General features: G+C 35.6%; 1 long non-coding RNA gene across 1 annotated transcript in view; it reads right to left on the bottom strand.

Moving 5' to 3' along the window:
- Window positions 1-11,612: 11,612 nt before the first annotated feature.
- Window positions 11,613-20,342, bottom strand: part of LOC124521287 (uncharacterized) — a 51,624-nt gene continuing 42,894 nt past the window's right edge. The window contains exons 4-6 of the long non-coding RNA XR_006964442.1: window positions 18,394-18,566; window positions 16,197-16,261; window positions 11,613-11,833 (exon numbers count right to left, since the gene is read on the bottom strand). This is a non-coding gene — a long non-coding RNA (uncharacterized LOC124521287). The remainder of the gene's footprint in view (window positions 11,834-16,196; window positions 16,262-18,393; window positions 18,567-20,342) is intronic.

The raw sequence follows: 20,342 nt of genomic DNA on the forward strand, positions 1-20,342 counted from the left end.
CTCTCTGTCTCAAAAATAAACGTTAAAAAAAAAAAAAAAGACATAGACACATCCTGTGGAGAGTCTGTCAATCCACTGCATATATCAATTAATATAAAATGAACATTACCCTGTGCTCAAGACTGTGTTTGAAGCTATATCAGAGGACATATAGAGTAATAGTTGTCTTCCCAAGTGCTTGACTTTATATCCCACCTCAGTTTCTTAAACGGAGTGAGAATGGGTAAATTACTAATATTTATTATGTTTTGATTATCTGTAAAATGGAAATAAATAATATCAATAGAAAACATTATTTTGGGATTTAAATAAGAACAATGAAGCAAGTAGAATATTTTCTGTCACATACTAAGTGTTGAATATTTTTGAACTATTATTTGTTCAATAAAAAAGACACTGATTTTAAGGAATTTTTACATCACCAAATCTACACTAGAGGAAGAAAAAACTACAATCCCAACCTATCCGATACATATTTAGAATTTGTGGTCTCATCATGAAAATGATTTACCTTCCTAGCAATTTTTGCTTCTGTTATATTGATAAAAGTTGTGTTTCCTTGCTTTATATCACCTGGCAAGTAAGAGAGGTAGATCAGAACGAATACAAATGGCTTGAGAAAGGTAGCCTGGAATTTAAAGTTTGACATCAATAACTGGAATAGGAGATCATCCACAGGCATATTTTTCCTTCGTCTCTCCTACTTTCAACCTACTTGCCTCCTTTCTTTATATCCCACCTTGTTCCATAGACAGTTTACCAAAAGAGCATATGTTGAAAAAAGAACAATACAGTAAAATAACAAAGTTCAAGCAAACCAAAATAGATTTGTCTTCTCCAATAAACAGACTTTCTGGTTTCACATTTACTCTCTATTCTGCTGCAAGGCCCCCAGACTGATGCTCACAGCAGGAGAGAACTTGCAACAATTCAGCTTTCAGGGGTTGAATGTTTACAAACACTCCACTGTACTTGCTTCAAATCCTATTGTTTAATTAAATATTATGTAGATAGAAAATTATTAATTTGAAACAAAGTTGGTTGTTTTTATAAAAATGAAGTTGAACTGTTTAGCAACGTTAGATAAATGTAGTCATTTAAAATTGTTTCAAAATAGTTACAGGCTGCAGTCCAGGATGGGGGGGAAGAAGGAGGGAGTTTAAAAATATCAAAAAATCCTACACTCCAATTGCTTCACAAATGTATTTATTCCACTTTAGAAAACTGAAACTGGAAACTGCAGTTTAAGCGAAAACATCCTCTTTGGAATTCTAGTCAGTGAACCCAATGCAAAGAAAAAGCCTTCATCCCCTAAGTGATTACCAATACATTAGTTTCTGACAGCTGCCTTAACAACATACCATATACTAGGTGGCTTGAAGCACAAAAATGTATTGTTTGTTTGTTTGTTTGTTCCAGAGGTTGTAATTAAGTTGTCAGCCGGGAGGGTCCTTTCTGGAGGCCCTTAGGGAGAATCTGTTCAATACTTCTCTGTTAGCTTCTGGTGGTTGCCTGAAACACTTGTTCTTTGGCTTGTAGACACATCACTCCAGTCTTTGCCTCCAGCTTCACATGATTTCTTCCTTCCCCTCTTTGTCTTTGTGTGTCTGAATTTGCCTCCTCTAAAAGGGCACCACTCATGACCTCATCTTAATGAGATTACATTTTCAAAAAACCTTATTTCCAATTAACGTCATGAGTTATGAGTGTACAAGTTATGAGTACACATGAATCTTTGAGGGACACTATTCAACCCAGTATAGCTAATAAATTCCATTTGTATTTATGTTTTAAGATAAATTAATGCTTAGGGGCGTGTGGGTGGTTAAGCATCCAACACTTGATTTCAGCTCTGATTATGATGTCACGGTTCATGAGTTCAGATTCAGGCCCCCACATCAGTGTGAAGCCTGCTTGGGATTCTCTCTCTCTCTCCCTCTCTCTCTGCTCCTCCCCTGCTCTCTCTCGCACTCTCTCTCTCTCTCTCAAAAAATAAACTTTAAAAAAAAGCTAAATTAATGCTCAAAATATTCTTCTATAATTTTATCACCATCTTTAAGTTAGTTACAGTTAATCACATAACCACATATCCTAATTGCATTAATATAAAAAGAATAAATGATTCAGATCAGAAACACATAAAATATATAGGACTATACTTGAGCCTTACACTGGGGAGATAGGATAAGTTATATAGCTTTTATTATATATTTAAGCTTCTATCTGAAGAAGCACAGCAAATAAGGGGTGCCTGGCTGACTCAGTTGGTTAACCATCTGACTGTTAATTTCGGCTCAGGTCATGATCTCACAGTTCATGAGTTCAAGCCCTGTGTGGGGGCTCGGTGTTATAAGTGTGGAACCTGCTTGGGATTTTCTCTTTCCCTCTCTTTCTGTCCCTTTTCTACTCTCCCTCTCCCTCAAAATAAATAAATAAACTTAAAAAAAAAAAGGCACAGTAAATGAAACCTAAGAAATATAGAAAAGGACAAAAATAAAGAGAAACAAAGAAATATAAAATTTTTTAAATGCAAATAAAAATCAAATGATAAAATTGGTTCTTTGAAAAAATTAACAAAATCTATAAATACTTAGCAAGACTGATCAAGGCAAAAGAGAAAATATAACTTTAGTATCAGCAACAGGAAGGGGGACATCAACTACAGATTTGACAACATTAAAAAGATAATATAAAAATATGTTGAATACATTTGAAACATTACATTTAAAATTTTATATAAAATGGATAAATTCCTCAGGAAAAAAAAAGGGCACACCTTATTGGAGCTGACAGAAGAAATTTAAAAATCAGATTGGTTTGATGTCTATTTTAACAATTGAATCTGTTGCTAAAATCTGTTGACACAAAAATTCCTTTGGCAGAGATGGATTAACCAATACATTCTTTGAAGTGTTATTTATGGTGGAAAAATTTTATACAAACTCTTCCAGAGAATAGAAAAAGAGCACTTCTTAAAATGTTTCACATGAAAAGCATAAACTTCACAAAAATGGCATATAAGATTATTGTTAGAATGCAGTAGCCAAGAACCATCTCTCTCCTGACTATTGATACAAGTGTCCTAAGTTAAATGTTTGCAAAGTAAAATCAGTGACCTAGAAAAAAGATAATATATCATGACCAGGTGACATTTTCCCGATTGAAATATTGATTTCACATTCAAAACCTAATATAATTCATCATTAACACATTAAAAAGGTAGAAAATTCCTATGACTCGATAGGTTAAAAAAAAGCAAATTTCCCCAAATTAAAACATTAAAAAAATAAAAAAACAGAAAATAAAACAAAAACTTCTCAGCAACCTAAGACACAAGATACATTCCTTAACGTTGTAATGACTGAGTGACTATCTATAATATTTAAAAAAGGAGAAAAAACTGTAGCAAATATCATTCCTAATGATGAAATATTGAAAGCTTTTCCTCTAGTTTGGGGAAAAAGTGAAAAGTATCACTGTTACCTCTCTATTTACTATTATACTTGAGTTTGTAGACAGCATACTCAGTCTACCAAAATCTATTGAGTATATAAGGATTAAAAAAAGGAAATAATATAATTATTAATTTTACATAATTTTACACAAAGGAAAAAACAGAAAAACTATGCTCTTAAAACTAATACATAAGTTTTTCATGGTCTGTGAACACAGATTAATACATCAATTTTTCATGGTCTGTGTATGAATATACACATATATCAAATACATATAAAATAAAAATAAAAAGTAAAACATTAATAATACTATTGAAAATACTTTGAAACAATCTTAAGACAAATAGCTGGGACTGAATTACAAGGAAAGATATATAGGACCAGTACAATGAAAATTAAAATATATTTTTGTAAGAAATTTTATAAGACAAATGTAGTTATATATATCCTTAATTTATCACAGAATAACATTAAATAATATTATATAATTTCACAAAGAAGTAATTCCATTTCTCCACCACCAACGTTGGTACTCTTCTTGACATGTCTTACTTCTACACAGGTTATAAATATACAATAAATTTTCATTATTTTTGCTTTAATCAGTTAATGGTCTTTAAGGAAATTTTTTTTTCATTAAGCCCGAAGAACTCCTTTAAAATTTAAGTGTCTGTCCTAGTGCTAAAATTTTCATCTTTTGATTTTGGAAATATCTTTATTTCATCTTCATTTTTATAAAATATTTTATTCAGTATGGACTTCTGGGTCATTTTTTTTTCTTTCTGCATCTTAAAGATGTTACCTCTTTTTCTCCCAGCCTTCACAATCAGCCATCTTTTGTTGCTATTCCCCTGAATGTAACATATCTTTTTCTTTCTGGCCACTTTTAAGAATTTTTTTTTATTGTTTTATTTTCCGGTATTTGATTACGATGAACTTAGGGGTATGTTTGTGTGTGTGTGTGTGTGTGTGTGTGTGTGTGTAATGTTGCTTGAGGTTTACTGAGCTCCTTGGATCTGTTGATTGATAGCTTTCATTAACTCTGAAAAATTCTCAGCCACTATGTCTTCAACAATTTCTCTTCCTCTATTTTTCCTCATTTCTAAGACACTAATTATGAATAAGTGTGTGCATCTAATATTATGTCATAGGCATTGAAAATTGCGGCTCAGTTTTGTTTTACATTCCTTTTTTCTCTTTGCACTTTGGTTTAGGTAATTTTTTTTTTTTACTTGTCTTCACTGTCTTAAACTCTATAGTGTCCACTGTTTAGTTCATTGAATAAATTTCCTATTTCTGATGCTATATTTTACTGTGTCGTATTTCATTTTATTTCCTTATACTTCACATTTTTTCTGTTGAAATGCTCCCTTTACTTATATATTTTGAAGACTTTTCGTGGGGGTATAGCTCAGGGGTAGAACATTTGACTGCAGATCAAGACTTTTTACTAGATGATTTAAAATATTAGTTAAAAATAAAATAAAATAATAAAATATTAACTAGAGTCATTTTTAAGTTCTCATTTTCTAATACTAATATCTGGAACATCTATAATTTAGCTTCTGTTGACTGTTTTGCCTCTTAGTGTTTATAATTCACATTTCTAGTTTCATTTCATATTTCCTAAATTATATTATATATTGAAAATTTTGTGTCAGAAAAATAAAGATTAAAATTAATGATATGTAACTTCAGAAAAAGACATGTTTCTTCCCCTATTAAGTTGCTTCAAGAGTGGTAGAAGGAATCACTGTAATATATACTTCAGCTGGTTCTGAGCTTTGTTGCAGATTTGGTTAGATTCATTTTACCACTGGCTTCAAATATTTTGCTTTTGAGATCAGAATATTTTCTTCTTCATGGCTTGGGATCTGAGTCCTGGCAAGACTCCAGAGCTCTCTCTCTCTCTCTCTCTCTCTTTGCTTTTCAATTTATTAGCTAATTTTCTGAATTGTAAGAGAGCTGTTTTATAGTTTAGTATCCAGCCTTTTAGGTAACTGGGGCCTTCTCTTTCTTTTCCTAGCTTTTCACCTTTGAGAGATCTTGCTCCACTTTGCTGCATTGTTCCCAGGCCACAGTGGCTCTAATTTGAGCTAAATAAAAGTCTGCTACTCTACACTTGGTGCAGAGCACCTGCCTGCAGTTGATGAAAGCTTTGTGTACCTCCAGAAAACCTTCCACATCCTGTCCCCCTCTCCCATCCTTCAGCAGCCCAGGCAAGGCCCTATTCATCTTGAAAGACTTTCTCAGCCCTTTTACCCTGTGTCCAGTCTTCAACTCACCAACTCCTTGCACTCAGTGATGAATACCTGAAGGAATTCTTTCAGTTCTCCTGTCCTGCTCTCAGGCTGCTGAGTGCCTAGTAAGGTGCTCGTGTCTATAGGGAGTATTTTCTTGCTGTTCTGTTCTTCTGACAACATTTAATATGCTGCTATTATGCCCTCAGTCAATGCCTTGTATGAAACAATCGAAGAATGAGCAGAAACTGATATTGCTTGGGATACTAATTAGTCATGTCAGGCCATATGGAGACATTACAATGGCCACATACGTTGAAATGGGCCACACTTTTTTCTTTGCTGTTATACGACAGGATCACTCTCTTCCCGCCAGGTGTGCAAAGATGAAAGCAGCTGGGTCCCACTTCCCTTAGGATCGTTTCCTCCTCCTTAGAATATTTAGGTTTTTCTGGTGATCTCAAATTCTTTGATGAGCTTAAAACTATGATTTTTAACCTATTCAGTTTCTTCTTGGTAGGTCAGAAACTTTTTCTTAATTAGGACCAAAAAAACCCCTAACTATAAAGAAAATATTGATCACTGCAACTTCATGAAAAATCTATTTATCAAAAGACTTTATGAAGAAAGTAAAAATGCAGTATATGGGTAGGAGAAGATATTTTCATACATGTAACTGAAAAGCAATTTATATCTAAACTATGTAAAGACTTCCTGCAAATTAATAAGTAAAATGCAGGCATCCACCAATAAAAAACAACAACAACAACACAAAAGAAAGCAAAATTTCAAAAGAAATATTAAAAAGGTTTGAAAAAGGCATTTTATAAAAGAGGTTATCCAAATAGTCAATAAGAATTTGAAAATGTCTTCTATCACATCATAGCATTCATGAGGAAAAAGCAAGTGAATACAGCAATGCCATATCACCTCATACCTAATACGGTGGCAAAACTAAAGAGCCTAACATTATGAAATATTGGCCAGAATGTGCAGCAACTGAAACTTTAAACACTACTGGTGAGAAAAAAAAAAAACATTCTGGAATACGGTTTGCCAGTATCTGCTAAAGTTCAATATATGTATGCCCTGTGACTTGGCCATTCCATGCTGATGTATATGGCCAATAGAAGTGAGTATACATATATTCACCAAACTACATGTACAAGAATGTTTACAGTAGCATTGTTTGTAATAGACAAAAAATGCAAGCAACCGAAATATCCTTGAAGAGTAGACATACATAAAGACAGCATGGGAACATCTAATACTCATTATGTTGTCTGAATAAAGACAGACAAGAGATTTAATTTTTGCAAAGTGCAATAAAAGGCAAAACAAATACAGGATGATAGAAGTCATAACATTTTTTTCTGGTTGGTTATTGAATGGGTGTATATGTGAGAGGTTTCTTGGTCTGTCCTAATACTCTTTTTCATAATGGAGGTACCAATTATCCATTTGTAAACATTATTCAGCCATACACTTAAACTCTGGATATTTTATATATTATATTTTTGTTTTTAAGAAGTGTCAGGGCTGAATCTCAAACTCCTAAAATCTAACTCAGGGTCACTAAAACCTTTCCACCGCTGCTACTTCACCAGGCTAACAATGATTAAGGTGCTCTTCTTTTCTTTTTTCATGTAATAAACATGCACTGTGGCTCCAAAAAGCCAGTCTTCTTACACTTGAATAACGTGATTTTGCTATGAAAAAAGTAAAAAACTCATATCACCACACAGACGGGAAAAATGCCACATTAGGGGAAATTAGGGAAAATGCCACATTTTGTCTTTTAACTTTGCAGATTCACGTTTATCATAATTCTTGACCTCTGATGTTTCTGTCTTACCTCCTACCAGTTCAACTATGCATTTAAAAAGATATTTTAAATATATGATCCAGGATTCTTAGGTGTTCTCTTCAGGAATAGTTTATCCAGACATCAAGTATGCCAGATCACCAGAATTGTCTTAAATCTTGTTAAATATTTTTAACACATTATTTTGTATTTTTTTCTTCTCTCTAGTTCACAGTATATAAATTTTCTAGCCTTTATCATACATTCTGATTAGGAACTCATTTTCAATGAGGATTGTTTTCTATAGTCACTCCCCAAACACGGGTTTGTCCAGACCAGCTTTTAAGTTGTTTTTAATCAGGACCCTGTGAGTTTCAACTGTTCTGAAGCAGTTTTCTGCTGACTTCTCAGCTCAGTTTTCTAGAATCTTGTAGGGAGCATTGTATCAGGCCCCACAGCAATGAGTCAAGCTTGAGGTTCCGGTACCTCCTCAATGAGTCTTTATCCTTTCATATCCCAACTTAGATTGGTACCTACATGCAGCTTCCCAATGTCAGTAGGCACAGCCGCTCAGGATCCTATCCCTGGATGGGATTAGTCAGTGGATCCCTGATTTACTCAGGATTATACCTAGTCCCTGTATTGAACAAGCTTGAGACACTATTCTTCATTTCTATTTGAGCATTAAAGCCACCACCTCAAGGCTTTTACTTGATTCTTAATAGCCTTTTGTTTCCTATTGCAGCTAACGTGGACCAAATTATTTTCTAGTTACCTATTAGTTCTAGAAATTGTTCACTCCTTTACTTATTTGAAAAACTGTATAGTTTGAAAGTATTATATTATACCTAACATATGTACGTGGTGTCATGTGCATGTATTTGCAGTGAGTGGGGTTGTCTTTCTATATTAGCTTGGCTTACCATATTGACCAGAATTTTGTTAGAATTTGAAAATACATGTATTTTTTTAATGTTTAATTTTTTATTTTTGAGAGAAAGGATGTAAGGGGTGGGGGCAGAGAGAGAGAGAGGGAGAGAGAGAGAATCTCAAGCAGACTCCACAATGCAGGGCTCGATCTCACAAACTGGTAGACGATGACCCTAGCCAAAACCAAGAGTCAGGTGCTTAACCAACTGAGTGACAGAGGTGTTTACTTTTTAGAAACAACTTACCTGGATTTCCAGAGTCTTCTTTATCCAAATGTAATCTTCCTACACAAACATTTTACTAGTTTCAAATTCCAGCAATATTTGGGAAGAGTCCCAAGATTGTTGGGCTACTCATCTTTATTCACTTCATATTAACTGTAGAATACACTTTTTAAATTCATTATCCTCAGGAATATGCATCAATTAGCAATTGTTTGTAATTGGCATAAATATGTATTTAAAAATTTTATAAGTACACACATTTAAGTGCAATGAACAGGTTTCTTTGAAAATCTTTTATTTCCCAAACCAGTCCCTATGCAACAGAAGCCATCTGCTCTGTAGCCAGCAAACTTGGCTAATGATCTGCTGATTTCTGTGATAAAAGTTCATCTACTGCTGCCTCCAGCCTTCCTTTCTGATGTGTGCAGACACTCCTACCCTGTGCTCATCCAACCTGTCTTTAAAACACAGACTACCACAGAAATTCAAGCACCTTTTATCCACTGTGCAAATATACATGTGCACTTGCCTATCTTAAACCATGTTCTTCTCCCTCATATATTGAAATATGACACGGTAATTTCCCTCATGGTATTCTGTTTGTCACTGCTCACCCAACACTGTAAAGAGCAAAAGTTTTGCCAGCATCTGATGCCATGTCATGTGATGTGCTATTTATTGGGCTGCATTATTTTTAATTTGAAATTTCATACTCAGTGTGACATGTCATATGTCAGGATCAATGATCTTTAAACTTACAACTGTGAACAGAGTTTTGACGATAGCTTCCTCAGACTGAGGCTGCTCCAATCCTCATACACCCAGGAATATGTATTTCTTGTGTTCTGAAAATCCTGGTAGCAAAAGTTTTCTGAATGATCTACAAAATGCATTTATGTTTGAAGCTGCTCCTTAAATGTCTGCAATTTGTTACCTAGGGCCTTGTCAAGGACTGCTATAGAGGCTAGATTTATTTGTTACACAGAAGTTGTACCATTGAGAGACCTTATTATTTACTATTCTAAAAGGCAACACTGTACTACATAATTTAGAAAACTTTTAAAATCACAATTTTGAAACGAGCAAGTTTGCATTATAAAGAGCAGTAATCCCCCAAACCACGCTGTTGAGTCTGTTTATGAAATAGAGATGGGGATATTTTCAAGAATTTTAAAAGCATAAAGTTAGAGATTCCTGCTTATGGTACACTTATTTTACTTTATTTATTTTTATTTTTATTTTTTTACAGACAGAGAGGGAGTGTGAGTGGGGGAGAGGGGCAAAGGGAGAGGAGCAGAGGAAGAGAGAGAGAAGCCCAAGTAGGCTCCACACTTAGAACAGAGTCTGATGCAGGGCTCTATTCCATGACTCTGGGATCATGACCTGAATGGAAACCAAGGGTCAGACACTCAACCAAATGAGCCACCCAGGCACCCTTCATATGTTTATTTTAAAATATTAATTCAATATTCTGCCTTTTGACCATATAACCTAATATTTTAAGGCATTTGTGGATGATCCAAAATTTGATAAGTTAAAAAAAAAAGGACTTTGGGCAGTATATAAACATTTGACCAAAATCCTAGAAAACTGATTATTTAAACAAGCACATTTATTCTTTCATACGGGTGATGGACAGCTTCCCACCAGGATTATCAGACTGAATTGAAAAGTCCTATTTAAACCAGAGTTGAGATAGTATTTACGACTAGTCCAGGCTGGTGAAATTTCTGAGGACTTTCAAATGGATTCAGTGTAGTGAACAAAGCTGTGAAGAAAATAAAGTTCTGATCTTATTCAGCTTCCCAGCAAAATAACCCAAATTAATGTATCTATTACGGAATCCTGAGAAGTTGCTAACAAAGCAAAGCTGTTATTATCCCAACCCTTTTTGTTTTGTTATTTTCAATAAATGAAAGGGATTTCCATCACTACAGAACTAGAACATAGAGTATTATATCTATATGCACACACACACACACACACTCATTCTAAATGAAGAATTATTAAAATTGAATCTAATTGATTTTCCTCCTTTTTAAATTGAATTCATTTTTTCTCAAACTAATATTTCCTGGCAAAAAGTCTCCAACTAGTAACATTCCAAAGAATCCTGAGATTTACCCAGGGATATTGTCATTTTTCACTTTCTTCTAGTTTATTCATTTTCTTCTTATTCAGAGACAGTATCTTGCATTAGACCTTTCTATTTGATTCCTCAAGAAAGTCAAACTGATGAGTTATCTTCCTTAAGTATTTCTACAATAGAGGAGGACTTATAAGCACTTGAGCATTGAGTATAATAAAAGTAAGATGGAAATGGGAATAAGCTATATTCTTGGGCAATATATAAACATGCTTTATTAGTATGATAGAGACACTATTCTAAGATCCACTGGTGACTCTTGCATTCCATTTTCCCTTAAAGTGCTCTTAGGTTAATATTTGCTTATTATCAAATGAAATGTTTTCTTTGGCATCTCATTACACTGCAACAGGTCCATTTCAAGAGAGCTCTGTCTTCCTACATTGTTTCTAGAAGTTTGAATATGTTGGATACTTAAAAGTACATAATTCTGATAAGAACAAGTTTTGTTTTTATGTTATATCTTGTTTGTTTGAAGTAAAGCTTTCCTTTAGAAATGAGACATTTCTCACTGGTGACCTCTTAGGCCACTGAAATGAATTTCCTTTAAGTAGCGACAGATTCCTCAAAATATTTTTTATTTTCTTTTAAACTTGTTTTTGTTTTTTTACATTTATTTATTTTTGAGAGACAGAGAGACAGAGCACAAGCGGGGAGGGGCAGAGAGAGAAGGAGACAAAATCCGAAGCAGACTCCAGGCTCTGAGCTGTCAGCACAGAGCCCAACGAGGGGCTTGAACTCACAAACCATGAGATCATGACCCGAGTAGAAGTCGGACGCTTACCTGACTGAACCACTCAGGAGCCCCTTAAATATTTTTGATTTTTAAGGAAAGACTGTTTTGCCTTAATGCTGTGTTTACTTTTAAGGAATCACTTCATTTTCCTGAAGATTAAAAGAAGTGGGTTTTTTCTCATGTTTCTAAAAGGAGCATTTTTTGGAAATTGTCACATGTCCCTTAATGACAATGTTGCCCAGAATAGTTCCATTGTCAGTCTTATGCCTGCTCTGTGATGTGCTCCCAGTTTCAGGTGCTAGAAGGAAACAAGAACACAAAGACAGATAATGGAGGCTTCTGCATTACTCACAAAATTAAATAAATAAATAAACAAATAAACAAACAAATAAATGTGGGCTAAATTTGTCCACTTTAGTATCTGAAAATAGAATATTTAAAAAAATATTTAAATAATTATTCATTTTTGAGAGACAGAGACAGGCTGTGAGCAGGGGAAGGGCAGAGAGAGAGGGAGATACAGAATCTGAAACAGGCTCCAGGCTCTGAGCTGTCAGCACAGAGCCCAGCGTGGGCCCTGAACCCACGAACTGTGAGATCATGACCTGAGCCAAAGTCAGACACTGAACCAACTGGGCCACCCAGGAGCCCCTGAAAATATATTTTAAAGGAAATTAATTTTAATTCATTCTATGAGATACATGTTTGTCTATAAAGATAAATTCAACTCATAAGCTGCACATAAAATATACTTTTTTACTTCAAATAGTATATTAAATGTTAGCAAAATTTCTCCTATGGAGATTTGAGTTTATACCTGCCCCACACCCTTTTCTTTTTTTTTTTTTTTATTTTTTTTTTTAATTTTTTTTTTCAACGTTTATTTATTTTTGGGACAGAGAGAGACAGAGCATGAACGGGGGAGGGGCAGAGAAAGAGGGAGACACAGAATCGGAAACAGGCTCCAGGCTCTGAGCCATCAGCCCAGAGCCCGACGCGGGGCTCGAACTCACAGACCGCAAGATCGTGACCTGGCTGAAGTCGGACGCTTAACCGACTGCGCCACCCAGGCGCCCCACCCTTTTCATGAATGGTAGAGAAAATCTTGTTAATTCCACAGAAGCAGCAAATATATTAAAGTTATTTGTGGACAATTTGGCTTCATGCTGCTAAGCGTTAAGTGATTGATTCAAAATATAAATTTGAAATACTTGGTCACAAATGAATTAGTTGAAATGGCAAATGTATTTCTAGACATTGATTATTTTCATATATTATTAACTTTGTACACATAGAGGTGTTTGCAACTTCTGTATCTTTACATTTCTGTTCTATTTTTAAAAATTATCTTTTAACCATAATGCTTATTGGGTTTACGTTCATGAATTTTTTATTTTATTTCTAGCTGCAGGTGACTTGTCTGAAGACAAATTTCAGAACTTTAACCATCATTTGGATAACACTTTCTATTTTTTTTTTTTTTTTTTTTTTAAATTTTTTTTTTTTTTCAACGTTTATTTATTTTTGGGACAGAGAGAGACAGAGCATGAATGGGGGAGGGGCAGAGAGAGAGGGAGACGCAGAATCGGAAACAGGCTCCAGGCTCTGAGCCATCAGCCCAGAGCCTGACGCGGGGCTCGAACTCACGGACCGCGAGATCGTGACCTGGCTGAAGTCGGACGCTTAACCGACTGCGCCACCCAGGCGCCCCAACACTTTCTATTTTTTAAAGTTATTATTTTTTAAATTAATTTGTATTCTCTCAATGTCCACTTCATTTACTTTAATCATGTTTTTGTCTTTTCCCTTTGCATATGTGTTTTACTTTAAAGCAAGGTTTTTCCAGAAACATTTTAAGCATAATTTTTACTGTGCTATGCTCTTATTGCTACAATTTCAAATGATTTCTGCTTTCAAGATTGAAGCTGTATAAGGAAGTATGGGCAACCTCACTGCACATTCAGTGACATGTTTAGAGAAGAAAATTGAGACAAAATGCTAAGAAACCTGTACAAATTTTCCAAACCCTCTGAGAGTTCACAAAATATATTACTTTCCCCCCCTCCCCGACTTTTGATAAAAGGAAAAAATTCTTAAAGGTATGTAAAAATTGCCAAAACATCTCCACGACACACAAAATTATAAATAATTTGAAGCCAATGACTAGAAATATTAATTTTTGACCATTTGTCATGTTGAGCAATTTGTCATTATGATCATTTTGTCAAATCAGCCAGTTTATTTTCAACCAATTTACCTGTAGTTTAATAAAATTGTTCTGTAGTTTCTGGTGTTACTAGAGACATTTAAAGGCTCCTAGGAGAGAAAATTCTGTTTGAAGTAAATGTTCATAAAATCTTCCATGAGAAGTATACTTTTTCTTTGACCCTTGGTTTTATTCCTTCCAGACCATTCAATTACTATGTGTACAATATATTCCAATTTGGTAAGTGCATTTGATTTTGACCAACATTTAATGTAAGAGTGTGGCATACAAGTATCTTAAAGGTACCAACTTTACAAAATTCAAGAATTATATATATTTAAGATATATCAGAGACTAAAAACAACAAGTTATGGAAAAATATTATTAGCATGATTTTACATTTGCACAAAATAAAACAAATAATACAAAAGTTTCTATTTTTATGACAATCCCCTGAGCAAATGGGATTATACCAAAAGGAATTATAAGGTAGGAACTCTCATTTTTATTTCATAGTTTTTTGTGTCATTTAGAATATTTAGAAACATTTAGTACTTTCATAATTGAAAGATTACATGGTTTGGGTGACTAGGCAGACATTTGGCTAATCATACAGATAGGCCTGAGCATGTGTCTAGAGAAAATCATCAACGTCTAGGGTAAGAATTGGAAACTGGCAGATCTAGGCACAAGCTTGACATTCAGCGGACTGTGCATGATAGTCATGCTGAAGATACTCATATGAAGATAATGAGTGTCCTTGACTCCCTAGAGCCCAAGAGAGGATTGATTGGTGAGCTGAGTCTCTTCTGACACTGAGATGGAAATTACAGAGCAGTAGGCTTCCTAGGTTCTGTCAAAGCAAAAATTGCACCAAAGCTAAACAAGTAAGGATCTATTCAAGACTATTCCAATAGAGAGGTGCCTGGGTGGCTCAGCTGCTAAACATCCAGGTCTTGGTTTCAGCTCAGGTCATGATCTCACAGTTGGTGGGTTCGAGCCCTGCATTGGGCTCTGTGCTGACAGCATGGAGCCTGCTTGGGATTCTCTCTCTCCCTCTATGCCCCTCCCCTGCTCATGCTTCTCTCTCTCTCTCTCTCTCTCTCTCAAAGTAAATAAACTTTAAAAAAAAGGTTGTTTTTTTTTAAGATTATTACAACAGGAGTGAGAGACTAAACTCAACCCTGCCAAAAAAAAAAAAAAAAGTCAGGAGAGTTTTTAAGTCAGGGTGCTAGTGGAAAAGTACTGGAGAATGTTAGGGGGTAAGTTCATCAATGGGATGCATCAAGCATATTGAATTATTTCCCTTTTTTTTCTATGGGATTAAGCCATCTGTTTGCTAATTGGTGCCCATTGAATTTAGCCTCCTACACTCCAACAGACTAGGAAATAGGGGTACTATCTTCCTTGATGATTGCATTTCAAAGTTATAGCCCCTAGGTTTCCAAGAAAGACTTTCCTGGGTTATAAACATGCAAGAAGCTTTTTAAATGGGGCACAGAAAAAAATTCACAATGTAAGTTTTCTAAGGTAAATGCTTTAAGAAAAAGGAGATTAGGAGTTTGTGGTTAAGAAGAAACCTATATAAATTTCAGTCAAGCTAAGTGGAACATTGAGATAATCTTGGTCATTTATTTATATTTGTATCCCATAAGGTCAACATTTCTTTGCCTTTCACCATCTAAGGGATTATGATAAGAATATGACAATAACCAGATATGAGCTAAAATGAGTTTGTAAATTTAAATAATATATAACATATTATATAAGGGAGTCTAGTAGTCAGAGAGTCAAGGCGAGTCAGATTTCAGGACACAAAAATTAAAGATACAGAAGTATTTGAAGAGTTAGTTGCACAAATACCTGAATAACCAAATAATAAAGCACTTAAATTTCAATGCACCACACAAAAATAAGACACACTCAGGAACCAAGTTTGCCTTAGCAAACTAAAGGAATCAAGAAATGATTTAAGCAAAGCATGTTACTCGTTAAGACTTTTTGGTTTATTGATTTGAAACTCGTTTTATTGGTTTGAAAGTTTAAGTTCAAAAAATATCTTACAGGGGCACCAGGGTGGCTCAGTCGGTTAAGAGTCTGATTTTGGCTCAAGTCATGATCTCAAAGTCTGTGAGTTCAAGCCCTGCATCGGGCCCTCTGCTGTCAGCTTAGAGCCTGCTTCAGATCCTCTGTCTCCCTCTCTCTCTACCCCTCCCCTGAGCTTTCTGTCTCTCTCAAAAATAAATGAATATTAATTAAAAATATCTTACAGTACAAATACAAATAGAGATAGATATTGTATGGGAGAAGCTAGGGAACAGGAGATATAATATAATAGGTCCAAATGGGGAGAGGGGAATGTAAGTATGGAACATGGGTAATAATGTAACAAATAATAACACTAAAAATTCCTAAAGGAAAAAAACATGCAAGTTTGTAAACCAGAAGGACTCACCTGTTTTTCAGGTGGATGATGAAAAATTATACATACTTAGCTCTTAGCATGGTCAAATTCTGAATCTAAAAGACAAAAAAAAAAAATCCTTTCAAACTCTCTGACAGAAAGAACAAGATAACTACAAAGGAACAAAAGAAAAGAGAGCAGATGCCATATATCAATACTATTTGCCATACTGGAATGTAGAATATTATACATACTTGCCAGGGAGTAAGAATGCTATCAAAAGCATCTGAAAGAAAATACTATCCATCAAATACCTAATATATGAAATGATGTTTCATCTCACAAATAATCAAAAAATAGGGTAAATTTTAAGATCATGGAGGAAAAGAAGTTATACAACCAAAAGGCAATTGTATTTAGAGTAATCAATATACTGATTTCTTCAGAAATTTTCAGAAAATGAGAAGTAACCTCAGGTTTGTAGATGATTGCAACAAGAAAAGGTTATCAGACAGTATAAGATTCAGAGAAGGGTATTTAGAGAGGAGAGAGTGAAATTGCAGAGAAGGAAGATTGGGAGACAATTTCTTTTTTTTTTTTTTTTTCAACGTTTATTTATTTTTGGGACAGAGAGAGACAGAGCATGAACGGGGGAGGGGCAGAGAGAGAGGGAGACACAGAATCGGAAGCAGGCTCCAGGCTCTGAGCCATCAGCCCAGAGCCCGACGCGGGGCTCGAACTCACGGACCGCGAGATCGTGACCTGGCTGAAGTCGGACGCTTAACCGACTGCGCCACCCAGGCGCCCCAAGGGAGACAATTTCTAAGTCTCTTTCGATTCTGCCGGTTTCACAAACAGACTGCCTTTGCTCTGGCTGATGTTTTCAAGGATGTTTGTACAGCAAACAACTTCGGGAGATAGAGAAAACAAAGGGCAGATACGTTTACTGGCCATTGCAATAAAAATAGTGTCTCCCTATTTGGCGAAGTTCAGGCAGTCTTATTACACATTTTGAAAAATCTGTGTTTCCTAAGCACAGGGTTCCTCTCCTGTAATGCATCCCCATGTGCACCTGTGTTACCTGACCCTCTCCTTGTCACCCTGCAGGAACTGGGTTTCAGAGAGCTGGTAGAAGAAAGATGATATTCTGGCCACTGCTCTTGTTGTAATAAACTGTCCTTTGTCTGTGGAAAGAGGAAAGAAAAGAAAAGGAAAAAGGAAAAAAGAAGGAAAGGAAAGGAATGGAAAAGAAAGGAAAGGAAAAGGAGAAAGAAAAAAGAAAAAGAAAGAAAAAGAAAGAAAGAGAAAGAAAAAAAAGAAAGAAAGAGAAAGAAAGAAAAAGGAAGAGAAGGAAAGAAAGAAAGAAGTAGGGAAGGAGGGCTAGAGGAAGGAAACATTCTCCAAATAAAAGAAAGAAAACTGCGACTTGGAGACAGTGAAGGAGAGAAAGAAAAATGATGACATATGAACATTAATTAATGCATATAACCACAGACATAATATGTGTGTCTCTATATACTGTCATATTTTAATGGGCTGATAATCTTTCTGGGAACAAAAAAAATATGAAACCTGGAACAAAAGAGGACATACTATGAGGAAATCCTCAAAGGTATTCTGTATCTCCTAAAACCTAAGCGTTGGTACAGGAGGGAGTGGAGGTACAATACTAAATCTTCCCTCAGATAGTGGAGAAGGAAGAAAGGGAGAAAAGGAATAACTGTATTTTGAAGATGCCAACTGTGGGATGGCTTATGGCACTGTGGAGATGAAACAGTGCTTCTCAGCAGGGGGAAAAAGTTGGCATCTTGTTGCTAAATAATAGTCATACATGACCGAAAAGAACTAGAAAAGCTAGTAAACTAGTAAAAAAAACTAGAAAAACTAGAAGTAACTATGAATATAATGGTGAGGCACAGAAAAGCCTCTACATGCTGGGGTAGGGTGGGGTTGGGGTAAGGAATTGATAGCATCTTGATTAAAGAAGAAAAAAGGAGGAGGAGGAGGAGGAGGAAGAGGAGGAGGAGGAAACATCCTTATTTTGTGCATGAAGGCCTCCTGGAAGGCACTGAGAACCAAAAGGCAGCCTTACCTGGGGTGGACTGCAAGGAAATAGGGGCTAACACGTGAGCCATTCCAGGCTGGCTGATATGGCAGTATCCTTACCTGCAGAATAATCGTTGGGAGATGCACAGACATGGAGGTAAAAGGAGCTCTGAAGAATTAGATGAGGATGACAAGTAATTACCTCTGAATATATGGGAAAGATTTCTTGTTCAAAGTTAAAACTTCTCCATTTTCTAGCTTGCAACAAAGAAGGTTGGCAGCCAGCCATGTCACTCTTCCATCTTGGATTCATACACTAGTATGAGACTCAAGACCTCTGAAGCCTCCAGGGTTGGCAGGGGTGAGTGAGAAGTGCTGAGAGAACAGGACAAAGTCTTTTTTGATTACCATCTGACATTGGTTTCTACTAGATTTGAAGATATTTGATGCCAAAATCTTTTCCAGTTTAAACATTTCTGATAATTACCTCTTATCTTCCTAGTTCACTGAATCTAATACCTTGACTCTGAAACTTCTCCAAGACTGGGACCCATATCCATTGATCTCACTCTCTTTTCAGTGCATAACTAGTATCTCCAGCTTTCATCCTGCAAAATATCTACCATTTAAAAATTTTCTCAGCAGGAAACATTTTATTTTCAATATACAAATTTAATAGATATATCACTCAGTAATCCATTTTCAGCTCATATTTTAATATGCATTTACATCAATGTATATATAAATATATATACACACACACATTTTATGTTCCCCAAACTCAATATAACATTCTAAACAACAAAAAAGTGGAGGTGAATCTTAAGATACATTTTAAATATAATTGACAGAATGTCAGAATTATACATAAGTGTATTGAAGATGTTTGCATATGAATAGCATGCAAACTAAATACATTTTTACAGGCAGAGCAATTATTAGTTATTGGCAAGTAATAATTTTATGATTTGTCATCTAGGAGCGCCTGGGTGGCTAAGTCAGTTAAGCGTCCGACTCTTGATTTCAGCTTCAGTCATGATCTCACAATTCATGTGCGTTCCAGTCCCAAGTCAGCTCCATGCTGGCCGCGCGGAGCCTGTTTGGGATTCTTTCCCTCTCCCTCTCTCTCTGCGGGTCCCCATGCTCATGTTCTGTCTCTCTCTCAAAATAAATAGAATAAAGTTAACAATTTTTCATTTAAATAAGATAATTTTTTTATTCACGGACATTTTACTAAGTTTAGTTACATTTAAGGAAATTGGTTGGGGCTTCAGATAATAAATAATTTTTTTATAGTTTTTCCTTTTCTTCAAAATAAGATATAGGCTCTTGGTTACCTGTTTTGCACAAAACATCTGATTTACAGCGATGGATTACTAACTAAATGGGGATCCTCACATTTCCTCACCATCCAGTACACGATGTCTAAGTTAATACCACATGTATTAGTTTTATGTTATGGCAGCCCCTTTAAGTTTCACATTTCTGTGTTAAGGAAGTCACAGTTGTTATAACAAACATGCATCAAGATTTCGGGGACAAAAAAATAAATGTTGCTGAGCTTACTGTGATAGTTGCAGGCCCCGTCTTCTGGTGGCAAAGTGCCATCCCTGGCCTCTATTGTTTTAGGTCCTCATCAGTCTCCTTGCCAAACTGTGTGACCACCTCTCCCCATACAAGTCCTAGCCGGCCGACGAGAGCTACCACTGAACTTCTTAGTGATGCCAGTGCCCCTCTCAAGCAGTATATTCCTGATGAATATGACTGATATGTCCTCTGGACCCTCTCATAAATACACTACTCCTCTGAGGGGTTTTATGGCTTCTCACAATGTACTCATTCCAACATGCCTATCTTACTGGACTCTTTAATCCCTTCCATCATAATTCAGGCATTTCAACTTCATTTGGTGTGGACCACTGCTTTCTCTACACTTCTCAGAGCTACCATATCCCTGACTTTGCCTATTCCTACTGAGTCCTACCAGAGAGTTAATGTCCCAAAAGAGTTTATGCAAGTAAATTAATTCTTGCTCATCTAATCCTATCCAATGCCATAGGTCCTCCACTGAAAGCTCCAAAGAACTTCAGAAGTCACTAAGTGCTCTTTGGTAGCTACCCAAATATTCCAGGTACCAGGGAATTCCCAATA

Source organism: Lynx rufus, unplaced genomic scaffold (genome assembly GCF_022079265.1).
Source record: "Lynx rufus isolate CCGP_SWC_20201006 ecotype Redwood Valley unplaced genomic scaffold, mLynRuf1.p SCAF_3, whole genome shotgun sequence".
NCBI classification, from domain to species: Eukaryota; Metazoa; Chordata; class Mammalia; order Carnivora; family Felidae; genus Lynx; species Lynx rufus.